At 35.7% G+C, this 12,557-nt stretch overlaps 1 non-coding gene across 1 annotated transcript; it reads right to left on the bottom strand.

Annotated features, from left to right (window-relative positions):
- Positions 1-788: 788 nt before the first annotated feature.
- LOC129071871 (U6 spliceosomal RNA) lies at positions 789-895 on the bottom strand. The gene has a single exon (XR_008529297.1). It is a non-coding gene; the product is annotated as a U6 spliceosomal RNA (small nuclear RNA).
- Between the last annotated feature and the right edge of the window lie 11,662 nt (positions 896-12,557).

Here is a 12,557-nt window from a genome sequence, read left to right as displayed (position 1 = left end):
AAGTAAGTTGTATCCTAGCTGCCCTCAGTCAGCCATATACACATGAAGCAAACCTCATCACTGGGCTTCCACCTTCACTAATCAGGTGACTATGAGACATTGAGAGATCTGTTCAGCTGAAGATCACACTAACAAGAACAACTGACTAGTAGCAATAGGTGTCTCTATATACCTCAGTAGGTTAAATTCTTATGCCAATGTTTTTAGTTAGCCATCTCCTTGGCATTTTTAACAAGTCACAAGAATTAGACTGTAACTCTTTCAGGGGCTCTGATGGTTTTTCAGGGCCAGGCTGGTGCTACATTTTAGAAAGTCAGAGTCAAACCAGGAAAAAATGTCAAATATATCTTTTACCTTGATAGAAACCTACTCTCTAAGATTGTTACACCAAATACAGTACACCCACCCACAATATTACAGAGTTCCTTCATAAGGGAGAGTAGTTGCTAATGGCTGACTCTGAAACTGAAATACTGGAAACGTATCATTTAGAAATATGACATTAGGTAGCTTTCTTGAAAGGCTTTCTACTAAAGCCTAATAAAAGAAATACAAAAAGTTTCTTTATAATTCAGCCAGCACTGGAGCCTGCCATACACAGGGTCCTGAGCCAGACTCGTCAGGGGATATGTAGAGTAAGAAACAGGACTTGCTCTCAAAGGAAAGAGAAAAAAAACAACCATAATGTTGACTGTAATATTAAGTAGAAGAAAAGAAGTAGTTGGCGTATTTAGAGAAGTGAAAAATCACCTCTGCTCGGGGTTTTGTTTTTGTTTTTTGTTTTTTGTTTTCATATGGAACACTTCAGGAATTTGCATGTCATCCTTGCGCAGGGGCCATGCTAATCTTCTCTGTAGCATTCCAGTTTTAGTACAGGTGCTGCCGAAGCGAGTACTACTTAAGGGGTTTATGGAAAGGTTTCCAGATGATGGGGCATTTGAGGTGAACCTTGATCAACAGAAGATTTCTGTCGGCTACAAACAGCAGGGAGAGTATTGGATGATGTTGATGGAGGAAAGAATATCATCAAACAAAGGAAAAGGTGAAAAAGAAGGACACCACTTTCTGTTCCAAGTTTTTAAAAGTGAAAGTGGCCCTATGAAATAAGGACCCTAGGCATTATGGCATGGCCTATGGCTGCGATTTGTTTTGCTGAGTCTAGACTGGGAGGCAGATGGAGGAAGAGGCAGATTAGTTGGGGATGTTCCCAAATCAGACTTGGTAAGGGGACAAAAGAAAAGGGATGAAAGAGCCCCTGCTGCTGTAGATATAGGACCAGGAGGAAAGCAGAGATGTTGAAAGGGCATTTATTGGGGCACTTTGCTTTGTGATATAGTCTGTCCTCTGTAATCACACAAAATCTTCAGTAAAAATCTACATTACTGGACAATGTTTTTGGAGCTGCATTTTTAATTTAGGGATGGGGGGGGGGTGGAAGGGAGAGGAATGCTAAGCATGGAGTATGGCCTGGAGGTGAGCATGGGATGAAAGCAGAGGCAGCAAGAGAGATGTAGGCATATTTGGTTAATACATTCACTTTGAAGTGAAGACAGGCAACTGGCCATTTATTCATTCACCCCAGTTGTGATGTGCCAGGCACTGTGCTGGTGCTGGGATACAGGGTGAACCAAACCATAACATTGACTATAATTCTAAAATTCTAGTGCTGGGATGCAGGGTGAGCCAAGCCTAATGTGGCCCTGGTCTTCAAAGAGCCTACATTCTAGAGCGGTGGGGTAGAGGACAGGGATTAACTAAATAATAAAAAATGTAAAATTAGCATTGCAATTAGTGTTATGAAGGAGAAGTCTACAGTGCTTTGAAAGCTCATAGAGGGATTTGACTTTGTCAGTCAGTGAAGGGGCTCTAGAACTGAGTAAGTTCTAAAGGATGAATAAGAATATAGCGCACAATGTTCAAGGCAGAGTGAAGAGTAAATCAAATCCCCTGTGAAAGGAAAGAACTGAAGAGAGGCTGGTGTAGCTGGGGCACAGACATTGATGGGAAGCATGGAGACAAGAGTAGCTGAGGAGGCAGGGTGCAGACCTCCCCGGGTCTTCAAGTCATGTATGGGTTTAATTAGGGGTGCTAGGATAATATATATTTAAAAAGGTCACTCTGGCTGCTGCATGGAAAAGAAGCCAGAGTATGACAAGTGTGGATAAATGTAAGAAAACCAGCTAGGAGGCCATTGCTCTCACCAAGTAAAGGACGATGATAAGGTAGTGCTTTATCCCCTCCCCCCGAGATGGCCACATGACATGGCCTCAGCTAAGAGGATTAATGTTATGTTAAATGGACAATGTGCAAGAAAAGGTCACCTTACACTTTGTAAGAAATGTATTGTTCCTTTCAAGTACAACTATGTGCTTACATAAGCTACTTTAGTAATAAGAAAAGGACTATGCTAAGGCTAAGATGAAAGAATTGTCTTTGAAGAAGAGGAATGTAAAATGTAATATTCATAAGCTTTTGGATATAGCTATATGACAGATGTGTTTCCAAGTATACTGTGTATTTTAAGAAGAATTTTTTTTTTTTTTGGCCTGGTTGGTTCCTATACAGCACAGTAAATGGATGGAGTGAACCAATCATTATGCATGAGTGGCTCTGTATTTATGGTAAAAACAATTCACAGACACATGGGCATTAAAATGTTTCAGCATCACCTTCATGTCATCCTGTGTATTCTAATCTTGCTCAAGGAGAACTTAACCACAGTGCATTGGGAAATTACAATAAACTTCTATATCAGAAATAGCTGAAGTAAACAAACATGAATAAAGATATGAGAAATCTAAATCACACAATTAACAAACTTGATCTAACCGTGCACTGAATGACTACAGGATATACATTCTTTTTAAGTTCACATGGAACTATTATAATAATGACTATGTATGAATACAAGGGTGTGTTCACTTTGTAATAACTCATTGAACAGCATATGTATGACTTGCACATTTTTCAATATTTATGTTAAACTTAAAAAATGTTTGTTAATAACAAAAAACTGACCACAATCAAGTCCCAAAGACAGTCTCACGGAATTTCAAAGAACTAATATACAAAGTTCTTTGACAATAATGCAATTAAATTAAAAATTAACAATAAAAAGATAGACAACATTTCCTGGAAAGTAAAAAATGTATTTCTAAACTCATGAGTTAAGAAAAATTATGAAATACTCAGAACTATATGACAATGATACTAATAAAAACTCGTGTAGATGTAACTAAAGTGAAATGTGCCAAATTATTTCCATAAAAAATACTAAAAGAAATGAATAAGCATTCTGCCTAAGAAGCTTAAGAAAGGACATTAATCTCAAGAAAAATAGAAGTTATAGCATAAGAGGAAAAATTATTCATTAGAGATGATTAACAAAACAAAAATGCATTTCTTGAAAAAACAAGGTAGACAACACTCTAGAAGAATGAAGAAAAAAATGAAGCAACAAATAAACAGTATTAGAAACAAAAAGGAGTATCATCACTACAAAGACAGTGGACATAGAAAAAATCATGAGATTAGAATCTTGATAGGAATAGTGTTGAATTTATAGATTGCTGTGAGTACTATGGACATTTTAACATGTTAATTCTTCCTATCCCTGAACACAGTATGTGATTGCACTTTTTTTTTCTTTTTTAAGTTGATTATTTATTTATTTTTATTGTTCAAATACATTTGTCTCCATTTTCCCGCCACCACTTTCCCCGGCCCCACTCATCCCCACCTCCTACCCCCAATCCTTCCCCACTTTGGCTTCTTTATACATGTTCCTTGATTTGAATCTTCCCCTTCTTTTCCCTGTTACCCCCCTCCCTCCTTCCTTCTTGTTACTGTTGGTTTCTTTTTCTTTCAATGTTGCTTGTTATATTTTTCTTGCTTTGTTTTGTTGATTAAGTTCCATTTATAGGTGAGATCATATGGTATTTGTCCTTCACCCCCTGGCTTATTTCACTTAGCATAATGCTCTCCAGTTCCATCCATGCTGTCATGAAGGGTGGTAGCTCTTTCTTTATTTCTGCTGTGTAGCATTCCATTGTGTAAATGTACCATCCTTTTTTGATCCACTCATGTACTGATGAGCACTTAGGTTGCCTCCAGCACTTGGATATTGTAAATTGTGCTGCTATAAACATTAGGTGCATAGGTTCTTTTGAATTGGTGTTTTGGGATTCTTAGGGTATAATCCCAGCAGCGGAATTGCTGGGTCAAAAAGCAGTTCCATTTTGTATTGGAAGTCTTAGCCACAACAATCAGACAAGAAACGGAAATAAAAGGCATCCAAATTGGAAAGGAGGAAGTAAAACTATCATTATTTGCAGATGACATGACAGTGTACCTAGAAAACCCCATAGACTCCACCAAAAGACTACTCAACCTAATAAGTGAATTTGGCAAAACAGTGGGATAGAAAGTCAATATTGAGAAATTGAAGGCATTTTTTACACTAATAATGAAATATCTGAATCAGAAATCAGGAAAAAAATCCTATTTGCTATAGCAACAACAAAAATAAAGTACCTAGGAATAAACTTAACCAAGGAGGAAAAAGACCTGTACTCAGAAAACTACACAACTCTGAAGAAAGAAATTAAGGAAGACACAAATAAATGGAAGCATATACCATGTTCATGTATTCGAAGAATTAACATCATCAAAATATCCAAAGCAATATACATTCAATGCAATCTCTATTAAAAGACCAATGATGTATTTCATAGCTATAGAACAAACATTTCAAAAATTTATATGGAACCATAAATGACTCTGAATAGCTGCAGCAATTCTGAGAAAGAATAACAAAGAAGGAGGGATTACAATACCTGACATCAAACTATATTACAAGGCCACTGTAATCAAAACAGTCTGGTACTGGCATAAGAACAGACACATAGATCAGTGGAACAGAATAGAGAGCCCAGAAATAAACCCATGTCTCTATGGTCAATTAATATTTGAAAAAGGGGGCAGAAGCTTTAAATGGAGTAAAAATAGCCTCTTCAACAGATGGTGTTTGGATATCTGGATAGCTACATGCAAAAAAATGAAAATTGACCACCAAGTTACACCATAAACAAAAATAAACTCAAGATGGATAAAAGACTTAAATGTAAGTTGCCATAAAACCATAAAACACCATAAAACACCATAAAAGCCTTAGAGAACATAGGCAGGAAACTCTCAGATATTCCATGTGGTAATATTTTCACCGATATGTCCCCTAGAGCAAGAGACATAAAGGAAAGAATAAACAAATGGGACTTCATCAAAATAAAAGCTTCTGCACGGCTAAAGAAATCATCAGCAAAATGAAAAGCGAACCAACTGTATAGGAAAATATATTTGCCAATGATACCTTGGACAAGGGTGTGATCTCCACAATATATAAAGGACTCACATGACTCCAGTCCAGGAAGACAAACAATCCAATTAAAAAATGGGCAAAGGACCTGAACAGACGCTTCTCCAAGGAGGACATACACAGAGCCCAGAAACATATGAAAGGATGGTCAGCATCACTAGCCATCAGAGAAATGCAAATTAAAACTACAATGAGATACCCCTTCACACAGATCAGAATGGCCATCATAAATCAACAAACAAAAAGTGCTGGCGAGGCTGTGGAGAAAAGGGAACCCAGTACAGTTGGTGGGGATGCAGACTGTTGCAGCCACTGTGGAAAACAGTTTGGAATTTACTGAAAAAGCTAAAAATGATTCCACTTATTTGTATCTTCTTCAATTTCTTTCCTCAGTGTCTTATAATTTTCCAAGAACAGGTCTTTTACATTCTTAGTTAGGTTTGCTCTTAGGTATTTTATTCTTATTGAAGCAATTGTGAATGGGATTGTTTTCTGAATTTCCTTTTCTGTTAGTTTGTTATTGACATATAAAAATGCAACTGGTTTCTGGATATTAATTTTGTATCCTGCTACTCTGCTGAATTCCTTGAATTCAGTTCTAGTAGTTTCTTGACAGAGTCTTTGGGGTTCTCCATGTACAGTGTCATGTCATTTGCACATAAAGTCCACTTTACTTCTTCCTTTCCAATTGGATGCCTTTGTTTCTTATTCTTGTCTGATTGCTGTGGCTAGGACTTTCAGTACTGTGTTGAATAAGAGAGGTGAAAGCAGATGTCCCTGTCTTCTTCCCGATCTTAAGGGGAGCACCTATAGTTTTTGCTCATTGAGTATGATGCTGGCAGTGGGTTTGTCATATATGGCATTTATTATGTTTAGATATGTTCCCTCTATTGCCATTTTGCTGAGTGGCAATAGAGCTTTTATCATAAATAGGTGCTAGATTTTATCAAATGTTTTTTCTGTGTTTATTGATATGATCATGTGGTTTTTACACTTCATTCTGTTTATGTGGCGAATCACATTTATCAATTTGTGAATGTTGTACCAACCTTGAATTCCTGTAATAAATCCCTCTTGAACAGGGTGTATTATCTTTTTGATGTATTGCTATATTCAGTTTATTAATATTTTGATGAGGATTTTAGCGTCTATCTTCATCAGGGATATTGGCCTACAATTTTCTTTTTTTTGTAGCATCTTTATCTGGTTTTGAAATTAGCATAATGCTGGCCTAAATGAGCTTGGGAACTGTCTCTCCTCTTGAGTTTTTTGAAACAGTTTGAGAAGGAGAGGTATTAGTTTTTCTTGGAATATTTGGTAAAATTCACCTGTGAAGCCATCTGATCCAGGGCTTTTGTTTGCTGGAAGTTTTGGATTATTGCTTCAATTTCATGAGGTGTCATCTGCCCATTCATATTCTCTGATTCTTCCTGATTTAGTTTTGGGAGTTGGTATGTTTTTAGGGATTTATCCATTTTGTCCAGGTTGTTCAGTTTGTTGGCATATAGTTGTTCACAATATTTTCTTATAATCCTTTGTATTACTTTGGTGTCAGTTGTTAATTCTCTTCTTTCATTTCTGATTTTATTTATTTGGGTTTTCTCTCTTCTTCATGAGTCTGGTTAAAGGTTTATCTATCTTGTTTATCTTTTCAAAGAACCAGCTCTTGTGTTCATTGATCTTTTGTATTGTTTTTTAAGACTCTAGTTTATTTCTGCTCTGATCTTAATTATTTCCTTCCTTCTACTCACATAGGGCTTTGTTTGTTTTTCTTTTTCAAGTTCTTTTGAGTGTAAAGTTAGATTGTTTATTTGAGGTTTTCTTTCTTTCTTTTTTTTTTTTTTTTTTTGAGATAGGCCAGTAATGCTGTGAATTTCCCTCTTAGGATTGCTTTCCCGGTGTCCCACAGATTTTGGATTGTTGTGCCCTCATTTTCATTTGTTTCAAGGTATTTTTTGATTTCTTCCTTAATCTCATTGTTGACCCATTCATTGCTTAATAACATGTTATTTAGCTTCCATGTCTTTGTGTGTTTCTCAGTGTTCATCTTGTGATTGAGTCCTAGTTTCATAGCATTGTGGTCAGAGAAAATGTTTGATATGATTTCAATCATGTGAAACTTATTGAGACTTATTTCTGTTCTTACATGTGGTCTATCCTAGAAAATGTTCCATCAGCACTTGAAAAGTATGTACACTCTGCTGCTTTAGGGTGAAATGCTCTGAAGATATCAATTAAATCCATTTGATCTATTGTGTTGGTTAAGGCCTTGTTGACTTTCTGTCTGGAAGATCTATCTGTTGAAATCAATGGGGTGTTAAAATCCCCAACTATGAGTGTATCTCTGTTGATCTCTCCCTTTATGTCCATCAATATTTGCTTTACATATTTACAAATCAACTATTTAGGTGCTCTTATGTTGGGTGCATAAATGTTTACTACGGTTATATTCTCTTGTTGGATTGTTCCCTTTATCATCATGTTGTATTCCTATCAAGATCCCAGTGATGTAGTTCACAGAACTAGAAGAAATATTTCAAAAATTTATATAGAACCACAAAAGGCCCTACATAGCAACAGCAATCCTGAGGAAAAAAAACCAAAGTTAGAGGAATCATGCGATCTAATATCGAACTATATTATAAGGTCATAGTAATCAAAACAGCCTGGTACTGCCATAAAAACAGACACATAAATCAATGGAACAGAACAGAGAGCCCAGAAATATACCCACATCTTTATATTCAATTAACATTTGACATAGGAAGCAAGTACAAACAAAGAGATGAAGATAGTTTATTCAATAAATGGTGTTGGGAAAATTGGAGAGATAGGTGCAGAAAAATGAAACTAGACCACCTTCTTATGCCACATACAAGAATAAATTCAAAATAGATAAAAAATTTAAATGTTACACTGGAAACATAAGAATCCTAGAAGAAAACATAAGCAGCAAAATCTCAGACATTGCTTATAGCAATGTATTTTCAGATATATTTTCTCAAGCAAAGGAAACAAAAGAAAAAAAATAAACAAATGGGACTACACCAAACTAAAAAGTTTTTGCACAGCTAAGGAAAACATCAACAAAATAAAAAGACAATCTGAATGGGAGAACATATTCACCAATATATATAAGGGTTTAACATCCAAAATTTAAAAAGCACTTACAAAACTCAACACCAAAAAAAATTCAATTAAAAAATGGGCACAGCGAATAAACACTTCTCTAAAGAAGACATACAGATGACCAACAGACATATGAAAAAATGCTCAACATCACTGATCATCAGAGAAATGCAAATTAAAACCAAAGTGAGATACCAACTCACACCCATCAGAATGGCTATCATCAATAAATCAAAAAACAGCAAGTGCTGGTAAGGATGTGGAGAAAGGGGAATGCTTTTGCACTGTTGGTGGGAATGCAGACTGGTACAGCCACTGTGGAAAACAGTGTGGAGATACCTCAAAAAATTAAAGACGGATCTGCCTTCCAACTCAGCAGTCCCTCTTCTAGGAATACACCGAAGGAAACCAAAACACTGATTTGAAAGAACATAAACACCCCTATGTTCATTGCAGCATTATTTACAATCGCCAAGATATGGAAGAAGCGCATGTCCATCAGTAGATGAATGGATTAAACAACTATGGAACATTTACACAATGGAATGCTACTCGGCCATCAAAAAGAAAAAAAATTACCTTCTGTGACAGTACAGATGGACCTGAAGAACATTATGCTAAGTGAAATAAACCAGTCAGAGAAAGACACATGCCATATGATTTCACTCATATGTGGAATCTAACAGACAAACTGAACTAACGAGAAAAATAGAGACAGACTCATAGAGAGCAAGGTGACAGCTAAGGGGTGTGTGGAAAAGTCTTGGGGGTGGAAGTGGGTGGAGGGATTAAGCAAAAAGGAAAAAGACTCATGAATATGGACAACAGTGTGGTGATTTTTGAGAGAGGTGGGGTACAAGGGGACTAAGTGGTTGGAAAAAAGTACAATAAAAATAAAAATTAAAAGATGAGATTAGAAACTCAATGGCAATAAGTTTAAAGCAAGATGTTTTAGAAAATGTAAATTACCAAAATTGATTCCAAAAAAAGTAGAAAACCTAAACAAACCCACAATCACTGCAGAAATTGAACTGAAAGCTAAAACTCTCCACTGAAAAAAGATGGAAGACACAAAGAGTTTTACAAGATAATTTGTCAAGCCTTTAAGGAATATAGTCCCTGTCTTCTACATTCTACAAATTGTTTTGAAGAGTTTAAAAAACAAAAAGAAGGAAGTCTATCTTACTAATTTCATGGAAATGTATTACTCAAATTTATGAAAAAGAAACTTAATAAATTTAATTCATCAGTACATTAAAAAAAATATACCATGGCTATGAACTAGAGCAATTCCAGAAAGCAAATGACTCCACATCAGAACAACTAACCAAAGGTTTCCATCTTTTTTAATCAGGTTGGCAGAAAAAAAATATGATAGTAGATTAAAAATATAGAAAAAGCACTTTATCAATTATTACTCATTCATGATTAAAAAGAAACTTTTGGCAAGGAACATAAGGAAATTTTCTTAACCCGATAAAGGGCTTCTACCAATTTTGATCATTTACATTTTCTCAACCCAAAGTTAGGAGTTTATTTACAAATATACCTATGACCCTACTCAAGTAAGAGAAAGAATGCTCTTCATATTGTTGCAAGGTGAAACTTAACTGCTTCTTACAGTTTTTGTACTTACCTGCCCGTCTTCTGTTCCCTGAAACCTCACCCCACTCACATAACTTGACAACCCCTGCACATCTGACCCCTCCTTCCAGCCAAATGCAGGTGAATATACATAGTCTTTGTAACCCATGTCCCAATAAATTCTATTATGAGATTTCTTAGAAAATTAACAGTTTTCAAAACATAAAATATTCATTGATGCAATGACCACTTATTAAATTGCTGCTCACTTAAACTCTTCCATCTATGAATCCTAGTGCCTACACTCACCCCTATCAAGGTCTTGGTCATCCATTTGGAAATATCCAACCCTAAAATACAACAGGAGTGTGTCGAAAATCTTGCAAAAGATGTGGAAGTTCATGAAATTAATGACAATATTGGTTAACTGCCAGATCCACATGCAAAGTCACTAGTAAAGGAAGATCTTACAGAATCAGACCAGGTAACACATGAAAAAAAGAAAATCAGTAAGAAAGATAGTTACACCAATGCTTGTAAAGGAAATAATTTAGTTTTAAAGGATTAAGAGAGGGCCTTAGGAAAATGGGATAAAGCCCTTCAAAACTTGTGGAAATATGACCCTATTGCAAAAATCAAATGCAAAATGAAGGGTAATAAGCTATACATAAATAAAGTCCCCACAAATTAATACTTGCTTGATCAGAATTAGCACACAGTTGTAATTGTAACCTAAAATGTGTTAAATATAAGATAATTCATTTTCATAATTTTTGGTTGCATTATTTCAAAATAAATTCCTAATCAAGACTTTTTCTTTCATTCTGGAATCTAGGTCTCCATCTTCAATAGATTCACTCTAAGAGGGCCTTTTCTGGGAAAAGGAAGAGGAAAAGAAGACCTCTTTTCTGTGTGTTTCATCTCTATGTTTCCTAAAAATGCAATATTGTAAAAATCCCCCCAGGAAATTGTAAAAACTACAGACTCCTGGGATCCCCTGCCAAACCAATTCTGAATCTCCAAGAGCAAAAAACAAAAACAAAAACAAAAAACCTTATGGGGTTCTTATGATAATTAAGCAAATGTGGGAATAACTACCTTACGGCAAAATGATGTTTATTTTCTGTCTCCCGTTCTCTAAACTTTAAAAGTGCTTTATAACTTTGTCAGCTGGTTTATACTCATTTTACACCTTTCCTTTTTTTTTTTCATTCTTTTTACATGCCCTTCTTCCTAGCTTAGTCTCTAATCTATAAACAGTTTTTGAAACTTTATCAATTTAGTCTTTAGTATTTTTAGAATTTATAACCTGTTCCTGCTTTTCATTTTGTTTTGTTTTCTTAATATTTTAAAACACCTTAAAAAAAAAACAGAACTTTTGTTTTCTTTCTCCTTTAAAATTGAGTGTGAGTGATTCGTCTCAAGTTCCTTTTTTCTACATTCCCTCAGCCCGCTTTCTCAGGAGTCCATTTTGTTCTCTATTCATTTGGACATTAAACTGCCTTGTAAGTATTATCATATTCTGTCTGTTCTTTCTATACTGTCTGATTGTCAGCTCCTCAAAGACAAATATCCCATCCTTCATTTCTTTTGTATTTCCCCCAGTGAGTCTGGAAGATTGACTGACTAGTATGCAGCACGTTTCATGCTGTGGGGACTTAATAAATTTATTTTAAAACAGTATTAAAATGTTGAATAAATTTGACAGCAGTGCTGATCCTCAATACTTTCAAGTGCCAACACTTTCCAGGTCCTTTCTCTGCCTAGCAACCGTTTTCCAAACATACCTGCATGTCCCTAGACAGTTCATCCAACCTGAAGCTCTCTTTTGATCCAGCTTTCCTTGTCTGAGTTCTAGAAATACTGTTTATATGTTTTCTCCTGAGGACTATCTGATTGGTACCCAAAGACCCTGCTATCCAACTTGAAGTTGATCTTTTTCCTTGGATAAAAAGGAGGGAGAAAGACAATAGGGATGGAGAAGGTTTCATTTCGGGTTACCTTCCTTTTCTCCCTGAATCATTTTTCACAGTAAGACACAATGCCCCTGTGCATATTTTCATATTTCTAAGGATTTTTTTTTCATTATTAGCACCTGTAGAGTGCTAAGGATTTTAGGTAAGAGGTGTTAGTATTTTAACCAACATTGTCTCTTCACAAGCTTTTTTCAATTTTTGTCTGACCTACTATAGTCAAGCAGGCTACACGTCTCTTATAACATCATTCTCCTGATAAACATTATTTCGTGCCTATGAAAAACACTCTTCTACGTATGTTATATGGATCTAATGTGGCAACATACAGAAAAGCTTATTCTTTTTCTTGACTGGAAAAGTAGATTTTGCAAAGCATTTTGGCATCTATTCATTATCTGATTTAATCCTCACAATAGCCTGCTCGGTGGACAGACTAGAAGGCATTATCTCCTGGATACAGATGAGGAAACTCAGAGACTTTAAGTGACTTGTCC

The sequence above is a fragment of the Pteronotus mesoamericanus genome, unplaced genomic scaffold (assembly GCF_021234165.1).
Source record: "Pteronotus mesoamericanus isolate MK-2021 breed Mesoamerican mustached bat unplaced genomic scaffold, CSHL_Meso_final contig_27, whole genome shotgun sequence".
Lineage (NCBI taxonomy): Eukaryota > Metazoa > Chordata > Mammalia > Chiroptera > Mormoopidae > Pteronotus > Pteronotus mesoamericanus.
The sequence above is the reverse complement of the archived record's forward strand: the minus strand, read 5'-3'. Positions and strand labels throughout refer to the sequence as shown.